Source organism: Neolamprologus brichardi, chromosome 6, assembly GCF_056152115.1.
Source record: "Neolamprologus brichardi isolate AB-2024 chromosome 6, ASM5615211v1, whole genome shotgun sequence".
NCBI lineage: Eukaryota > Metazoa > Chordata > Actinopteri > Cichliformes > Cichlidae > Neolamprologus > Neolamprologus brichardi.
In genome coordinates, this window is record NC_142109.1 from 19987166 (window position 1) to 20007238 (window position 20073).

Sequence of the window (20073 nt, forward strand, 5' to 3'; positions counted from 1 at the left end):
TCAGGGTAAAAGTTTAGTTATTTTATTATGAAAATAAATTTTTGCATTGAAGAAAAGTTTATTTTCGCTTGTATATCCTGTCAATTATGTTTCTTTAAAAGAAAACATTAATCGACAAATTTCAGTATTGGCAGGTCACACTTACAAAAAAAGAATATGAATCAGCCAAGAAAATTGCAATTAGAGCATCTGTACAGAATCTGAAACATGAGGAGTAAGTAAATCATACATCGTGCAATTTCTCCTTTTTTTTCACTCTGTTGAACAACATGGTAAAAATGGGTAATAATAGGTTAACTAAAATAAAGTCACGATGCAACAGTGCAGAGTTCTGTACAGAGTGCACATGTACATTCATATTCAGCTAAAGTAAGCAGCGTGTGTTGGGTAAACTACAGTTCAAAGGTATTCTTTCTCTGTGATAAAGCAGAAATCATTTTTGGAAAGTTATTCATAGTTACAGAAAATGGACGAAGCAGCGTTTTACCAAAAAAAAAAAAAAAGCATAATTTGAAAGATGTTGAAAGAATTTTTAGATTTAACAGTGAAAAGAACAAAAGGTTGTTAAAGGTTTATTCTTTGATTTTGAATGCTTAACACTGGAATGTGTCAGTAACAGTGGAATAATACTAATAATCATGGCAGGCTATGTCACATCTACTTCAGAAGGACAAGCTGAGAGGGATGCCAGTCCAACAAAGAATTTAAGAAGGTTTTTTACCAAAGGTGCAATGTTAATCTTTGGTACAAACCTCAATTATTTGTGTGTGTGTGTGTGTGTGTGTGTGTGTGTGTGTGTCTGTGTCTGTGTGTCTGTGTGTGTGTGCTTGCGTTTTATTGTTATCCGAGGTTGTGTGAAAAAGCATGTGTGTGTGTGTGTGCATGTGCGCTTGGGAGGGCATATGCCTACATCTTAGTCTCTGTGTCTTCCTTGTGTTTGTGTCTGGTTCAGTGTTTTGAGTGGGCTCTGCTGGGACTTTGTGTGGAGCCTCATTAGTGGCTAAGGTTTGGCTGGCGTGCTGCTACTGAAGATACTCGGGGCACAAAGTCATATGTTACTCTACTGCTGGCCCATCTGCCACATTGGCCCTCACTCGATACTCTTGAGGTTTGTTTAATTTTTTTGTGCACGTAAATCTTTGTAAGCAAAAATTCACCAGGCACTGTACTTAAGTACAGTTATGAGGTATTGGTGCTTTACATGTATTTAAAAAAAATACAGTTCAAAAGGAAAAAGTGCTCCTTACGCACTATTAAATGTAAAAAATGTAATAAAATATGATTATTATGGAACAAATGTTTTGCACATTTGATACTGGGTTTCCTAAAACAAAAGTGGAACAACCATGTACCCCTCTGCTATGTCAGCCCTTCTAGTTTAAAAAGTAAGATAATAAACATCTGTGTTAATAATTCATTGTCCTGCTAGGAAGCATATTATAACACTGCTGTATTTCTTAAGTCAGTGTTTGTTTTCGGTATTTTCAGTAACCTAGCACTTTTAAAATGAAACTATTAACTATTATATGACATGCACTAAAGTGTAAATAATTATGATAGGATTACTTTGATGACAGACTAATAGACATCATGCAAATGATTTTTTTCTTTTAATTGTTGACATAATTATATAAATATTTGTTTGCATTTTTCATAAAGGTGTTTTATTTACAGTATTTCTATTTAACATTGCTTTTATGTTCAAAATCAATGGCTTTGGGTCAGCTGAATACCCTGTCCTCCCTAATCATGATGTAATAGGGAAGGTATTGCACTATATTCATAAGGATGACCCACAGCAAAATCGGGCCTAGTAAGCATCAACCATTTACCAAGACAAGAGAAAAGGAGGAGCTTAGCTAGACCATCAACATCAAGCTAAAGGAGAGAGTAGACTAAAGTTAGTGACATTCAATAATGGCATGTTGAGTGAAAAGAGAAGTGCTCAGTGTATCATGGGAAGTCCCCCCCAGCCTGAGCCCACAGCAGCATAACAAAGATTTATGCTAAGGTCATCTGATCCAAAAAGGAACATTTTTACCTAATCTTAAAAACAAAGGGTGTTTGTGTCCTGAACCCAAAATGGGAGCTGGTTTCAAAGGAGAGGAGCCTCTCATTCTACATGAGGAAACTCTAGGAACCATAAGTAAGCTTGCAGTCTGAAAATGACATGGTCTTCAGGGAACCTATGAAAATAAGTTGATATGAGTCAAATATAATCTCTCTTTCTACTCTCTGATAGTACACTCGCTGCAGTATTTTGGATTAACTTTTTAAGTTTTTTTCATCTTAGAAAAACCTCATAATAAGGAATTACAATAGTCCAGCCTAGAAGTAACAAATCCATGGAATAGTTTTCAGTATTATGCTGAAACAGGATTTTGACTTTTCTGTGAAATAGAAAAGGTTTGATCTTTGGTCACTAGCAAATTAGTTACATAATTTATGGAAGATGGTAACTTGTCTCCAAGCACACACCAGCTAGAATCATTGTTAATGATGTAAATTGTGTTGTTTAAAATACATTTAAAAGGTTAAATGATCTGTAATACTAATGGAAAACCATTATTTAGTTTTTCTTAGTTGATCAGAACTGATACTGAATGGAAACAATTTGTCTATTGATCTTAGTGACAGCATGAAGACAAAAGGTTACACTGTACGATAAGGGAAGTTGAATCATAATGAATTTATCCATGACTTCATGCATTAAAAAAAGAATTAAAGGTGAAGTAGACAACATGTTCTGCCTCATTGGCTAAAAAAATATCTATATTAACCTTTCAGTATATTAGAATTTAAGTGGTCCTTGAGAGAATGAGACTCCTGGCAGTTAATGAGGTTTTCATTAAAATAATGAATGGCTTTTTGTGCATTAAGTCATTTTTGAATTTGTGATCGTTCATGTACCTACACACAACACCTGTTAAATATTTTATTTACAGCTTCTGGTTTTTTTTAAGGAAAAAAAATCTCTGAGGGCTACAATCAATTTGATCCAAATGAGTCTTTGCCTTGGTGTTAAATGATACAACCAATAAAAAAATTAATTTACAGTGACGTTGGGTAGGCGATCCAGATATTTGAGCCAAATCAATGATTTTGGAAGGTCACAGTCCTGGGTCAAAACCAGTGCTTAGACCTTAACCTCTAAGTTTTATGTGTCATGCCTAACCCACGCTTTTGAAGTGTGTTTTTGTCTCTTTCCTCCTTCCTCATTTATTTTTTCTCCATATTTCTTGATTTGTATCTCTGCTGTCATATCAAGTTTTCGCCTGTTTTTTTTTCCTCTGTCATCAGTAATTCATCTCTTCATAATCTCATTTGTGTTTTTATTCTTCAGACAGAAACTTGTACCCAGAAATATTCAACTGTAAAATCATCATATTATATGTAGAATTTATGGAGGCATAATGTTTTTTCTAGCACACTGAAATCATTTACTATTAGCATTAAATATAAAATAGACTACATCTAAGAACCTGACAGTTATGCGTATATACAGTTCTGGGCATACTGGGCAATCCAGATGCATCTCTGGATTGCTGGATTAATCAATCCATTAATTTCAACCTGCAATTAGTTGCATAGAGTTGTAGCTAAACGTTGGCAGAGACAGTGGACAATCAATATTTTGTTTCAAAATTATCTGTCTTTGAGGAGCACAATCATGTTGGTATATTGATTAAATTAGTTCACGCACAGGTTGTTAATATCATGCATGTGTTTGAAAACATACACAATATGGACAAATGTACAGCGCCACCTAAACATTACACCTCCAGGAGCTGTGCTGCCATGGAAACCCGTGCCATCAAGCTCCTGGTTCACAGTTTTATGAGTTTTATGCTGATGTTAATGCTAGAGAGGGTTAAAAACTCGGCAGAGCATTAGGAGCTCTGTAGAGAATTGGAGACTCTCCAGAGTCTCCACAATGTACTTTAATTCTGAAACTCTGCAACTTTACGTGGTTTGCCACTTTGTGACTTTGATTTGTTTCAGTTGTATGCATATTTATGCAGTTTTCTGAGCACCAATCTATAAAACCCATGTTATATTTCACTGTCACTTATACTGTGACTTAAAGCTCTGGAAGTTTAAGTCAGATTCAGGGAGGCAAAGAGATCCACTTCCCAGCTAGACTAGCAAACCAGAAATATCAGAGAGGGCAAAATGCAAGCTAGCATTTTTAACTTAAACCCACTGCTGTCTGCTGCCATTAAACCTGCTAAGGGAGGAAGAGTAGTGACCCTGTTATTTCCAAAATTCCCTCAGATTTAGTTTTCTTGTGTTGTGACCAGAAGGACTGTTCAACTCCCCTAACAGAAGTCGAAGGAGCTTGGAAAGAAAGCAACTGGTTTCTTGAAGATGTTTGACCTCTCATCCGAGTTTCTTCACGAAACTCAAAGAAGTCTAGTCGCTTTCTTTCCAAGCTGCTTAGAATCAATTCTCAGTCATCCATGACCTGGATGACTGAGAAGCTACAAAGACATATTCCCCTAACTAAAGTTGTACGCATTGATAAAAATAATTATTTTCTACAGAAAAAAGTAATTTTGAAGCTAATCAAAACATTTCTATATTAACTTTGACCACAGCAATTTAAATCTAAGCACATGATTGTGTTGTGTTGTGAAACTGCTGCCAGTAAATCTAGTAGTTTTCATCCCTCCAAGCAGCAGGTAAGAGGGGAAAAAAAGGTTAAAAAAGAAAGAAAAGCCAAATCATAAATTTGGATGTCAACAGATAATACAGAAATTTGAATAATTCTATTTGATTTTAAAGTAAAAGGCTTCTCTAGTGGGTCTGGCCATGAATTTGAAGTGACAGGTAAGTAAGCTCACATAAAGATAAACACAGATAGACATGAGCAGACAGAATGGCCTCTCCATGAACCAGTCCAATTTACAATTTCACTCTGAATGTACAACAGCTCTAAACAAGTGAAGTTGTGTAATATGTTGTTTTCGTGATAAGATTCATTTACAGCCCTAGCTTTAATAGCAGCGCTCAGCAGGAGAAAGGTTAATTATCACATCCTGCTACAGACAGGACACCTCCTCCTGTCAAGCGCACACACATAACACTCTGAACCACACAAACAAGCGAGCCATCAAACAAAACTCTCTCTCAGTGTGTAACTGCCATATAAAGATGTAATCCAGCATCTGTTTGTCCTCATTTCCTTCATCATTTAGTCGAGGCCCTTTTTTTTTTTTGTATTTTTCTTTATTTTCCATCCTTTCTTCTAATCCCACCACACGGACTCTATGCGTGGTGATATGCCTGGACTGATGGCACAAATTTCATTCATGTTGTTCATAAGGAAGAAACGGAGAAAAGTCCTCTTAGATCACGCTCCTTCCCTTTGATACAATGTGTGACTTGGGTAGGTTTCTCAGATCAAAAATGAAATTACAGATGGGTAGACAGAGGTGTTCAGTGGGTGTGAAGCAGTGAACCATAAAAAATGATTGCTGCTGTGTTGTCTGGAACAAGCCAAACAATTTAGAATGAAAAGAAAAATCTGAAAGTGACAGCTGAAAAGAAACCACCGAGAAGTAGTAAATCTTTTTTCTTCTAAAAATGGACAACGATCAGTTCAGTTTAAATTTGCGAACCTATTTACAACATATCTGCATTCCTCGTGACATCTACTCATTCTTCAAACCATTTTCTGTTTTTACTCAAACATTTTCACTCCTTATCCTCTCTCTCCATGCTTTTCGTGTCTTTTATCGCCCTATTTGTGCACACATGCACCACCTCCTCGCCCCTCTCTCCATCCTCATTTCATTCTTGGTCTAGACATCTTCAGCAGCAGGTGTTAGGGCTGGGAGGAAAAAAATAGGGTGAGAAAAGAGGGAGGCAGGGAAGGAAGGAGGCTAGGAGAAAGCAGGAGAGGAGTCAAGGGAATAGGGAAGAGTGATCGAGAGCAGAAAGGTAAGTAGATCAGCCACTGAGGTATATGATGGAAAAGAAAGGAAAGGAATGGGTTAAGATAGGATTGGAGCAGGGAGGCAAGAGTGGAGGTGTAAAGGGAAAGAAGAGCTTTGACTAAATCAGGTAGGTGCCATGCTGAAGAAAGAGGTGCGGAAGAGGCTATTTTAATTCAGGGTAGAAATCAGGTGCTTGAGGTGGGATGCCAAAGAAAAGAGGTAGGAGGGGAGATGTGCAGCAAAAGAGTAAATGAGGTAAAGAGAAAATAAGAGCGGAGGAAGGGAGAATAGTAGAAAAAAAGCCGAATGTGAAGGCAAAAAAGTCCCAGGAAAACATTAGGGCAATGTTGAAAAGAGGAGGGAGCATGGATGGATGGATGGATGATGTGTAGGAGAGAGGATAGGAACACTGTTGTGCTTTTACGGGAGGACACCGGCTGCTAGGAAGTGAGGTGGGTAATAAGGCCATAGCTCATTCCTGTGGAGGTGTCTGCGAGTGTGAATGTCTCCAACAGTCTATGTGTGCTGAAGTTATGTGTCTGTGTGCTTATGTTGCGAAGAAGGAGCAGGCTCGATCCTATTAGTGACTACTTCTCACCAGATGACTTATATTCACCTCGTTTTTCACTAACTGGTTGACAGCAGATGCTTGAGAAGAAGAAAAAAAACCCACATGTAAGCACATACACACAAGCAGAATTGTGCAGCTACAGGAGCAGTGACACGTGAAATCTGCTCCTCCTTGCTGATGCGAAGGCCATCAGTGCAGAGAAAAAACAGCTTATGCTGGTGGGCGGGGTGGGGGAGGGGTGGGGGGGTGGGGGATAAAAAGAATTATCTTAGATAACAGAAACAACTGCAATAACAATAATAATAATACATTTTATTTGTAGGCGTCTTTAAAGACCTGCAAGGTAACACTGCAAGCTAACAAATTTAGCCTGCACTACGCTGGACTGCACTACCCAGTACTGCCATAAAATAGACAATTTAAACAATACAACATGATTGACAGTTCTGTGCATGAAAATACCAGAGAACTCCAGGAACATGACATAATCAAATCCAATGTTTAATTTAAAAAGTTAAAACTGCAGAGATGTCAATAAGGGAGATGCAAATGGCAAAAATATTTTATTATTTGTATTTATATAGTGCTTTTCTAGTCAATTTGATCCCTCAAAGTGATTTAGGCTGTAAGTTGCATTTAATCATATGGGGTTAAATGCAACCCCATATGGGGTATGTTGGTATGGGTATATATATATTTGTAGGTTGTGTATCCTTTGCGGTGTTAATGGGGTTATTGAAAATGTGTATATGTGCGTATGTGTATATACGTATGTATGGATAGATAGAAACATATATGTATATATATATATATATATATATATATATATATATAAAAGAATAATAATAAAAAAATACACATGACATATAATGTAATTGCAAGGAGGCATTTCTGTAGTCTATTGATTACTAGATAGTGGAAAAGGGGTGGGATTAAATAAGCTTATGCTTCTTCCTGCTCCTTTTTGAACATGAAAGTTATTTGTAGTTGTGGTTGCTCGTTTTCTTTTTGTTTTGCTTTGTTTATTTGTCTCTTTTAATTCTATGTTGTTGTACTTTTTTAACATGTTCAAAATAAAGATTCAAGCAATCAATCAATCAATCATACATTCATACTGTGCTTCTCTGGAAGCCAGAGAAATCTAGGTGACCCATCTGGGCACGGGTCCACATAGAAACGTCCCAGCCAACCAGGAGATTCAAATCTGTAACCTTCTTCCTGTGAGGTGACAATACAAACCATTGCATAATCATTCCACTCAAGGGTGGGTGACGTTAGCAGGGTAAGTGAACGTATGAGTGGAGAAGTGTTAAATGCAGTGTTGTGTAATGCAATAAATTGAAAACTGAAGCAGCAAATGCAGTCTAATTGAGTGCCTCATAAAGGAGAGGTGCACAGCAGCTGAGCTCCCAGGACTTTTTTAGAGCAGTGACACATTGGGCCCAGGTATTGCCAGTGTTGCTGTTTGGGAAAAAGCCACACCTCCTCTGCAGTGTCTACAACGCCAGCTGCCAGACATGTCACTCGCTGAGCAGTTCTTAAACTTGCGTTCTCTCGTGTCCTTTCTTTCTCTTATCTTGCTCCAAATCTGAGAGTGGAGTTAACACACCTTAACATTGTTTTTCTTCCTGTAACATACAGTTTAAGCTACCAGACAGAATTACTATCAAGTTGCACAGAAACAGTTTGGTGCTACTTGGTGAGCTGTTTGAAAGGTTGCATTTGAAAAAAAAAAAACCCTACTACTTAAAAATAAATACATTTTTTAAAATGGTTTTGTTCTCTCAATTGTTTAGGCTCACTGTAGTGGTAACTAGCTCCTAAAGCACAACTTTATTGACATGAACCATCATCATCCATCATTATAGTTACATCATGGACGAGTGACAGGGATGAGAAAGTTTTTTGTTTTTTTTTAAAAAACAAAAACAACAACAACTGTGCAGAGTGGCGTAACTTATGATTATTTATGATTTGTAGCATTTTGTGTTACTCTGCCTAGTGTAATACAAAACTTAATTAGGTTGCTCATTGACTGAAGGGGGTTCGTATGACGTGTTCTGTGCTTTTTGTTTTGCTGAATTTTTTGAGTTCTTGTTTTGTTTTTTGTTTTTTGGGTTTTGTTTTTTGTTTTTTGTCCTAATTCTTTCTGTAATTACCAATAATATTACCAATAATATTATGTTATCATTATTATTATTATTGTTATTTTCATTATGTTATTACTTTTTGTGTTTGGCTTTCGGATGTCTGAGGTTATCCTTGAACGGCATGGATACAAGAGAGTGCACCTAGGAGTGCTCCTGTGCTCACAATGGCCTGCCATGTTGTGGTTAGTTGTAGATGTCTGCTGTGTGCCATAGTTGTGAACTTTTTGTTTGTTTCTTTTTTGTTTGTTTGTTTGTTTTTCAATTTAAAAATGAAAATAAATCTTATGAAGAAAAAAAAACGAACCATTTCAGAAACATGAAAATGATTTAGGTAGTTATCAGTAATTTGGTACTAAACCTTACTGTATGTATAACATGTTTCCGTGATGACTAAACTTCAGTCACTCCTACTTACAGCATTAATGCACTGTGCAATACACTGGGCTGTAATCGAAAGTGTGACAAAAATATAGTACGCTCCTGGATAAGACAAATGAGTACAAGTGCCAAAGAAGTTATAAGAAAATAGGTACTAGCAAACCGTGGCTTAATTATTGAATTTTAAAATACAGTGCCTTCAGTACTCATAACTGAAAAAGTAGTCGTATTACTGGACTTCATTGCTAAAAATACTTATAGGAGAAAAGGTAAAGTATGTGAATCGAGCTGTGTTTTCCCTTTGGTTTGTTTATGTTTTAAATATGTGATTTTCTTTCCCTGTTCATTTCCCCCTGTTTGTATGTGTATGTATTTAAAAAAAAAAGGCCAGTTGTAAAGTGTTTATAAATCATTTCTTATCTGAGAAGGTGGGGAAATTATAAAACTAGTTAAAAACACCATCCTCTTCATGCTGTCCAAGCCCCTTGGTAGAGCACAGTATAGCTCAAGCGTGGAAATAGAGCATCTCTTATTGAACTAACAACCGTGTTCACTTACACTGGGTGTCTGAGTACTGTATAATCAGTTGCCCACGGGAATTTTGTAATTGCAAGATATTTAACAAAATCCCCATCTATCTTGCAATGGTTTGCAATTTGGACTAGTCCTCACACTTTTACTTCATAAACCCTCCAAAATCTGTTTCTTATTTCGAAAAGTTTTGCAGAAACCCATCAGGAAAAATCAATTCATCCATCCATACATAAAAAACACACATTTTCAATCCCATCTTGTCCTTTAAAGTGAAAGTTCATTTGTGTTATTGTAATTTTCCATTTTCACTGTGACATTTTCTCCCAAGAAGGAGGACTGACCCCATCAGACTCCTCACCTACCATAGTCCGAGCAAGCCCAAGAACTAATGGTTTAGAGGGAGGCTATACGAATCTCACCCAATAATTTTAATTAAATTTATGCATATTCTTCCCTCTGAAGAATTTGGGGCATCTGTATTAGCGAGAGAAGGAAGAAAAAGAGAGAGGAAGAGAAAATGGGTCACCTAAACAGAGGGACTGAGAGGCTTCATTAGGATACCCGTTGCAGTCATTCTGTGGTCATTCTAATTCTGCCTCAGCATTCCCATTCAGCGCTCGTGGGAATCCAATATCTGCCTAACATTTGTGACCTCGTCAAAAACAAGAAATAACCAAGAGTCAGGTCACGCTGGTCTAACCCACCACCACAGTTGTGACATCCTGCCACCGCTTTCTATTTATTCTGCCTAAATTAGCACTTCATCTCGCTCGCCTTGGAAAGAAAAATGTCAGGTTGTTTCTAATCCAAAACTTTGCAGGTTCTCGGTGAAATGAAAAAAAAAAAATGCAGCCTTTGTCTTTGTCAGTGAAAGAATTAGGATGTTAGCGCTGTGACAATTTGATGTTAACTGTGCAGGGGAATTAGATGTACCATGTAATTTTGCCTTTCAAATATGATAGCTGAGCAGATGGAATAGGGCAAAGCTCTGTCAAAGTTTCTGCACTTCAGAAGTTCCTCCTCCCTCTCACATACCATTTGCACTTTCTCATTAGCTATAATTCTCCGTATCACCCTCTCTCTTCTTCACCCGATAGACGCTTGTAGACGCTTCCTTTCACTTGTTTCACTCCCTCAGTCAGCGCTCTCTTGGCCCCGAGCGCAGTAGACTCTAATATGTCTTTAAAAGTAGGACACCACTGAGTAATTTGTTGCACCTAGCAAATGATAATTCACAATTGTCACCATATATCCATGACTACAGGGCCACCCCAAGCACACAATAGCATCTGCTTCTCAGAAGAACAGCCATTGTGCTTTTTTTTTCGTCATTGTATTACTGAATTGAATTTGAAAATATAGGATTATTTCACAAAGGCATGACACCATTTCACAGCAGGGATGTTTGTACCCTTTGTGTAAGCTGCGTCATTTCACTGCCATTACATGGAATTTGCTGTGTTCTCGATTGCTTACAGCCACATTCTGTTGTAGCTGCTCTTCCTGGCAGTAAGCGTGAAAATATATCTGCCTTAATTTTAAGCTTTTATGCTTTAATGTTGAAGGCTTAGTGAAAGCAGTTTCACAAGGTTTGGCCTCTCAAGAGACTGAACGCCAACATTAGTATTAGTATCAGCAATATGTAAGCAATAATGTTACTTATATTATTTAACTGTCAGTTTTATGGTTCTGGTGGTTCTTTGTTAGTGTGCAGTTTAAAGGGGGTGAAAAAGACATTTACAAGTCAAATACAGATGCAGGTCAATAGCATTTGTGGTCGCTTTGACCCATAGTAGCAGTTGTAAAAGTAAAAGCTTTTCAGTCTGCCGTCTTAGTCTTATGGAAGTCTATAAATGGAGTGTTCCTACTGTTACAGCTTCTGAAACACAGGATTGCACTTAAGCTCACATTCATACATTTAGATTTAAATACGTTTTTTCCAAGATGCAGCACAACAGGCTGTCAACATAAGGCTGGCATGTTCTCGCCCAACAAAAATTGACACTGTCAATCCATCATTACCCAAAGAAAGTCATGTATTGCACATTTCCTACAGGTAATACAGTCTGTTATATGATATTTATTACTCCCCATATAAAGTAATTTATATGGTACTATGCTACTCGTTACATTATTTCTGCTTATTCCGTCATATGAAATGAAATGCATTTACTGTAGTATAGTAACTGGAAAGTGTGTGATTATAGTAACACGCCATCACACTCAGCACTATTTATGATGTGCTTTGTTCCGTACCAGCTCTTTTCCCTAAATGGACATATCTTCATCTTTAATGGCTAAACACTCCACTGTGTTCAAGCTATTCTTGATCCCTTGTCTGTACTGCTTTCTAGGAAGATCACACATAATGTGGTGTGTTAAACAATCAAAGGCCTGCACTGTGAAGTAAGATTTTATCTCTTTGTGTGTGAGATAAAATTGTGCGTAATTGTGTGTACAGTGTCCATGTATGTCTATCCCTACGTTGGGTGAGTATATGTGTGTATAGGGTGGGAATGCATGTTTGTGTCTGTGTTTATATGTCAGGGCGGGTCTTACACTCCACCTCTCTGGGAACTCCCAGGCCCTCCAAAGGCCTATCTCCCCTCACCACACTCCCTGCCGGTAACTGATGCCCTCAGGGGTCGGTGCGTTGGTGGTTCTTGGTGTCCGGGGCTGGGCGCTCAGGTATGTACCAGCTCACTCCCGGTGACTACTTGGCGGGGCCTGGTGCCTGTTGCTTGGCCAGGCCTCTTCCGGGGGCAAAGGGGGCCCTCGGGCCTCCGGCCTCTGGGCCTGCGGCTCAGTTCAATCCGGCACAGCTGGCTGCCGGCAGAGCCGGCGGACACACCACTGCAGCCCCCTCTGGCTTCTGCTCCGTGGCTACTGGGTGACCCCTCATCTGGGGCTCTCCTCAGCTCTTCCCAGGAAGGTGGCACGGATGCCCCTCCGGTGGTCCTCCTTGGGCTTTCGCACTCTGGGGCCTCTGGATGTCTGGAGCCTGGATCTCCTCCATGCCTGCTTCATGCCCTGGGGAACGGTGCTATGGCTCTCTACATCCTCTAGCAGATCATTACATGGGGAAACCTTTTGAATACAAGCGCGCTGATCCACACAGGTGTGCACACGGGTGTTCACTGTTCATAGACATAAACCTTTATTGGCTGCTATTTCCAAGCACATTGTGCGCTGTCGGTCCTGCTTGCTACACAACAACATTCAATATTTAGTATTTACTGCTGTTTACACTTAGCTAGATTAACGTGATGGTGTTGTGTTTAGTATGCTGCTCTGTTTTCTCTTCTTTTTGAAGAGAAAACAGGTGATCCAGGAGATTTTTTTTCTCTTCTTTCTCTTTTTAAGTACCCTTTCTCACTGTCCCTCTTCCCTTCTGTTTTTCTTTTCCTTCATCTTTCTTTCTCCCTTTCCTATCCCTGAGTCATGTCTGTCCCGTCTGTAACAACTGAAAATAAAATTAAATAAATAATAACAACAAAGGTCAATCAAATGGACCAATACGGCAAGGCCGTGATAAATCCATTGGGTATCCTTGTTGGTCTTCAGACAACAATTCTGACGGCTAAAGAACCAAATGGGACAGGCAAAAAAAAAAAGAAAAGATTTTATCTCTTTTTCGCGTCTTTTTTAAGATCACCAGGTTTCAACACTTGTATCATCCTGGTTACTGCTCTGAAGCACATTAGAGGTCAACATGTGTGAAATTAACACCTATTTGCCAGTCAGTTCAATCAAAATATGATCAAAATTCATGAAAGATTGAACTTTTGCTCATGGATAGTAGGACTGTCTAAAGTTTTTGTGTTTCCATGATGAGCTTTAGTAATAAATATAGATTCGTAGACGCGGCTTTATTTCTTTATTTTTTCCCTGGTGGCTGCAAACAATTACTTTTAAACTATTTTACTTTTTGTATGCATTAATATATAATGTACTTTCTGACCTTACATCAAATTGGAGACAGTCTATGCTTGAATTGGAAAAATAAAAACTAAAACTGTATTTTAAACATTAATTTACTGTCAGATTCTCTTGTGTCTTTAAGATAAAGTTGTTGTTTTTTACTTGCAGTTCAAAGTTTGCACTTTTGCCAGACTTTTTTCGAGGTTTCAAATAGGCTAGATTTTATTGATCTGAGGTCTTTTCCAGTCTCACTAATCAAAAACTTTTCAACCACACACACACATCGCTACAGTTTTTTTTTTTGTCATACTGTTCAGTGTTTGTGCTCTCAGACTTCACAGACTTTGTCTGCAGCAGCAGTGCTACTTTCAGTCTGTATTATGTGTTTGACCTCTTACTAGTTTTCCATAGTGTAGGCTGCCAGTGCACTTATTCATATATGTGATTGGGCTGATGCTTCCAGCGTCACCTCTTTTGTGTGAATGCGCAGAGGAAACCCCGGGTTAATTTAGGGAACTGATAATCAGCTTCATGTACCTGCTTCTTCTGATTGCCAGTGTTGGTGTAACTGAATTCAGATAAGGGAAAGGTACCCAGCATATGTTCAGTTCACTTCACAGTAGTACAGGCCCCAGGTCAGGTATGTTTTTGTTTTGTTTTTTGTTTTCAGTCTGTTCATACCCGCGTTGTAATACAACTGGACCAAAATCTGTGCAGTATAATCTTCTTTATTAAGTTTTTTGTTGTAGGAGGTGGAAGTAAGATTTAACTTTTTGTATATGTATTCCTCTTGAAGCATATGAACTAATTATTGTAGTTTGTGTGGCAGTACACAGCTATTAATTACATTATTAATGAAAGCTACTGTTTTGAACCTAAAGCTTTTCGTTAAGTGGTCTTTTGGGCACGTGAGTCTCTGGTTGGGTTCACGTAAGATCAGATCGCTTTTGAAGTTGTCTGGATGACAAACTTAGGCTTCTGTGTGAAGGCTTGGACTGGACACTAATTTATACTAACCCTGATGATCTGAAAGAAGGTTGATGAACGTTGTGAGACGGAACCACAAACAAAGCCTAGTTTGTCTGCTTTTTTGTTGTTGTTGTTTTGGGTTTTTTTCGGTTGTCAGGTGCATTTGATTGAAAGACGTGCTCCTGTTTCAGTCAATAAAAGTGTCCACACAGGCTGTGCAGCCTGACACGTGAAATGTAGATTGAGCTCTTGCTGGTCTTTTGATGGAACGCTTTAGTCACAAAATTTTACACAGGCTGTTTATAAAAGTCACATGATTCATCTATAACTGAAAATCTAAAAAGCAGAAAAATATAATAAAATATGCTGTAGAACTGAGAAAGGTTGGTTGCTGCTTAGGTACACAGGCTCTACCACTTCTGTTAATTAAAAATAAATATTAGCACAGAAAATCCAGTTAAAATGGATAAAAAAAACCTTTCACCATATAATGAAAAGCTTTATATGTGGAACCCCTTTACTGTGATCTAACATAAAGGCAGCTGTATATCATTTTTTTGGTTTCTCTGTGTGCTTCACAATAACTTGTCATTTGTCCAAGGTTATTCTGCATCGTCTCTATTAAAGTGACAGTTTGAAATTGACCTTAAATTCTCTGGCGTTTTTTGAGTGAAATACTAAACTACAATATCTGCATCCTGTTGAAGAAAATGTAACAGAGCAATTTATAGAAGAAAAGGAAATCATTTGTATGCATTGAGCCGAGTGGAAAATTAAACAAGTATAGTGAAGGGGTGCTTATAACCCACAATGTAACGCTTGAACCAGATCATTTGCTGAAATAGAAATAGTCATACAGATATGAGATATAAACTGGGTGAATGACAGCCAATGACAGTTTCATCTAAAGCGTATGGAAAGAGTTTATATAAGAAGAAAACTTAAGCTGGGCTTCTTGCATCAGCAAGGTCTCTGACAGGTAGAAAGCGTTGTTCAATGAAAGTGAGTATGGCAGATGAAAAATACAAAAAGCTGACTTACTGTTCTCTGAATCTAAAAGATGCCCGGCAGCACCATCAGCAAAGAACTGGCAGAAACAAGTGGGTACATCCATCTAATGTGTACAGTCTGGTCATAAGTAGACTTTACTGAATCAGTGCTTATTAAAGTTGTATTTATGGAAGTATTTATAAATGTGGAAACAAAGCAAAGTGACGCTTGAAAATGATATAGATATATTACAAAATATATATTAGCAATAATATAGGTATATACATATATTACAGAAATGGGTCTGTTATAGGTATGTTACAATGTACACGGTATGAAGTATGTTATGAATATGCTATAAGTATGTACAGGCTGTAGTGGGTATACAAGCTATGTACAGGCTATGAACAGGATATAAATAGGAAACTATACAGAAATATGAAATATAAAGCTATACAGAAATATGCAAGTTATAAACAGTTGTAAACAGTTGTAGAATTATAATTATCGTATTGTACAGAATGATTGTTTATACAGAATTATACAGTAGTGCAGTTAAGAGAAGAGAAATATGTGGCTACTTTCTACAGAGGCTATATAAAGTGCTAGTGGTTGTGGGTGTGTGTATGTCCAGTCCATGAGTTTAATGTGGGTCAGATGTCAGGAGGCAGAGTTCAGGAGTCTGACAGCTGTAGGGAAGAAGCTGTTCCGGTACCTGGTGGTCTTAGTCCTGAGGCTTCTGTAGCGCCTCCCAGAGGGCAGGAGGGTGAAGAGTCCATGTGATGGGTGACTGGGGTCTTTGATGATTTTCCCAGCCCTTTTCAGACACCGCTTCCTGTAGATGTCATTTATGGCAGGAAGTGGTGCTCCGGCGATGTGCTGGGCAGTTTTCACGACCCTCTGCAACACCTTCCGTTCCAGTTCCCGTACCAGACTGTTATACAGTTGGTCAGGATGCTCTCGATGGTGCAGCGATAGAAGTTCACCAGGATGTCTGAGGACAGGAGTCCTCAGGAAGAAGAGGCGCTGGTGAGCCTTCTTGACCAGCTTGGAGCAGTCGGTCGTCCAGATGAGATCCCTGGAGATGTGGACACCCAGGAACTTGAAGCTGCTCACACGCTCCACAGCCGTCCTTTTAATGTAGATGGGTAGATTTGGGTCAGCATTCCTCCTGTAGTCCACGATGAGCTCCTTGGTCTTCTCGGTGTTGAGCAGCAGGTTGTTTGTGTCGCACCACTCAGCCAGACGATCCACCTCCTCCCTGTAGGCGGCCTCATCGTTGTCATGGATGAGGCCAATCACCGTGGTGTCATCTGCAAACGTAATGATGGTGTTGGAACCATCGGTAGGTCTGCAGCCGTGGGTGAAGAGGGAGTAGAGGAAAGGGCTCATCACACAGCCTTGTGGTACACCAGTGTTCATTGTGATTGTAGATGAGCAGTAGTTATCCAGCCGGACATGTTGGGGCCGGTTGGTCAGGAAGTCCAGTAACCATTTGCATATGAGGGAACTGATGCCTAGGTCTGTCAATTTCCTGATGAGTTGTGAGGGGAGGATTGTATTGAACACTGAACTGAAGTCTGTAAACAGCATTCTGGCGTAGGTTATTATTATTGTTATTCGTTGGCAAAGTGCAAATTTCGTTGGCAAAGTGCTGAAGAATCATGCTTTAACCAGGAAACACAGTAGAGGTTCTCTGCTGCTTTAGGACTGCATTGCTGCAAATGGAGCGAGGGGCTTGGTCAGAATTAGTGACCTTCTCATTAATAAGAAACATAGACAAAATCTCATTTGTTGTCCAATACCACCAAAGAGGCATCTGTTTGTCCCCAACCTTAAAAATGAGTCATAAAGAATTATTTTAGTGGCATGAAAAAGAGCTGAGTCGTGTAACAGATTGTTTGCCCAACACAGAACCCTTCAGTCAACATCAGTGAGTCAGTCTGGGGATTCACAAAGAGGAAGAAGTGACTTAGAGTCCCTAAACAGATGTAAAAACTGTAGCAGGTTCACAGGGATGCTAAAAAACTGTACCCTGGTGGACCTGGGGAAAATTCATGTTTTTTTGTTTGTTTGTTTTAAACCATGGTCACAAAAGAATTGATTGCAGTTGATAGAGATTATGTTTTTCCCTTTCTGCATTTTTATTGAATAATGATCAGCTCTTACTAAAAATATCCTCACTTTAAAGCAAATGCTTAAAGATTTTACTCATTGTTCTGGATGTACGGTGGGGATAAATGTCTGAGAATGCCAATAAAGGAATCAAATTTTAACTCACTGTTTTGAATCCAATCCCAAGAGACCCAGCTGCATTTGCTATAATAAACCGAGACGTGAAGGAACACCGGAGCTTTGTAATCCGATCAAACTTGAAACGCCAGACAGCTGTACTTACTTTTGATTTTTCAGAAGTGGTAATTTTATGTAGTTTAGGATTAAAGTGAGTGTGTGTCTGAACTGCCTACCTGTCATCTTGCTTCTTCTTATACAGGTTGTTCAATGGGTGGAGGAACAATTGGGTTTTGAATGTAGCTCACTGATTATTATTATACTGTATACCTTTTCAGCTTAAAAAGTTCAAGAGCAGCAGTTCGGTTTTGAAGTTTCATTTGAATTATGCAGGTATCTTGAATCCTCTCAAGATGTTTGATCATCCTTGTGGGGTCAGATTTAATCCTCACCCAGTTTATTCCCTTTGTGTAAACTCTTAAACGCTAGAGATGCATACACACACAAGTATACAAGTTGTAAACAAGTTGGAGAAGTTGTTGAAGCAAGACTGTGCCATTCCACTCTGAGAGTCCCTGTTGCCAGCTTGACCTGCAACAACCTCCTTAACGTTCTGGGCCAATTTTGATCAGTGCCGCACATACACTTCGAAAGAGTAAACATGTTTACAAACTGAAATATGCTGCTGAAATATATTTCTCTAAAAGGGAATGACACTTCTGGTGAACATATGATCTTGAAAAATTTCACACTTTACTGACACTGTAAAAAGAGATGGCGCAGCTTGAGGACGGTTGCGTCTGCAGATAAAGTTTGTAGGTAATCATGTCAGTGTTGTCCGTGGCTTAACTGTGACACTGCATTTAAAATAGGCTTAAGAGACATCTGATGCCCACTCTGCTGCCCCGCTTCCCCACTTGCCTTGATTTTGAGTCTGACTGACAGAAGCCTATGAAGAGTGTTTCATACATGCTGAGTGAAGCCAAACCAAAGTAAGCGGAGTTCCACTGAGCTGCCCTGGTTAGGGTTAGACATCAAAAAATTATCTGGGCCATTGCTGTGCAGATCAGTGCAGAAATAGTTTGGTTCATGGTGTGAAAGGGCCATGTGAAAGCACTTCAGTGACCTAAATAATATGCTACCATGCCCAGAACCATTTCCACCACCAGCTGAAACCTTTAAGGTGACGTCCAGACGTAGCACCTAGAGATGAATTCTACTTCAAATTACTATCAACATTTTGACTCTCTCTGAATAATCACTTTCAGCCATTAACATAAAAGGGCTTCAAAGGCTGCTCTGAAGGGTTCCCATGGGAGTCCTCTCAGAGTTTCAAAGCAGCAAAAAAGGTTTGCAGACAGGCTTTCACCAGTGGGTGCCACTTCATTGCATAAAAGTCACAGAAGAATCTAAAGTAACGCCGTGTCCACCAATGCAGGACAAACATAACTTGTCCTATGTCGCTGTGCAAGATCGGTAAACTGAATTGCTTGCACCAACACGAGCTTTCTCACTGATCTAGTTTCCAGACTCTCCCTTTCCTGCACAAAGCTGCTGAGGCTTTAATTACTTCTGCTGGGCCAGCACAGGTGAAGCACATTCTCACTAACAAGGTGGTTTCCAACCAGGGAGTACTGAAACCCAACAGGAAAACAACATGATTGAGGGGGAAAACAGTTCCCGCAATAGAGGGTAACCGATGCTTATAATAATCCTCTGCACAACTCATTTCACCAGCACTGTAAGATCATTACAGAGGAAACATGTTGCGAGTGGATGGGAATCGAGGGAGGAATGTGTCATCGACTGAAAATAAAATGCTAGCTTGCCTCCACACGTGATGCACGTTCATTTGCAATAGTCCACATATATGTAAGCGAACACAAGCCTGAACTCAGATCACACACTTAGATTGTCAAAGTCAGACAAAGAAACACATTCTTCGAATTTTGCATCATTGAAGATCTCACCTTTATAACCTAAAAACAACAGGTGATTACAGGCCAAGGAATGCACAGCATGACCTGGTTATGATTTGCAAACAAATCAATCTTGATATTTACATCACCAGATTCTGCAGTTAATGTATGCTGCCATCACCGTCTTTGCCCTTGTTTGGTAAGTCGGTCAGCAGCACAAACACAGGAGTGGTATAATAGCACAGACCAGTGGTGACTCTTTGTTATGGCATCTTTTGCCTTTTGCCAGGGACTGATTTATCCTAATCATCTTGATATTATTAATAGGCTTTTCTATTGCATTCTTTCAATTTGATTTTAATATATTTATTGCTCATTATATTATTTATTTGGGGATATACAAAATTTATAGGCTAGCCTAACTTACAGTGCTTATAGTGGCCATCCCATCAGATACACCAGAAGTAGTA

General features: G+C 39.0%; 1 protein-coding gene across 17 annotated transcripts in view; it reads left to right on the forward strand.

The window, feature by feature from the left end:
- The window catches only part of ptprdb (protein tyrosine phosphatase receptor type Db), a 150019-nt gene that overhangs the window by 23117 nt on the left and 106829 nt on the right, over positions 1-20073 (forward strand). The window lies entirely within an intron of this gene.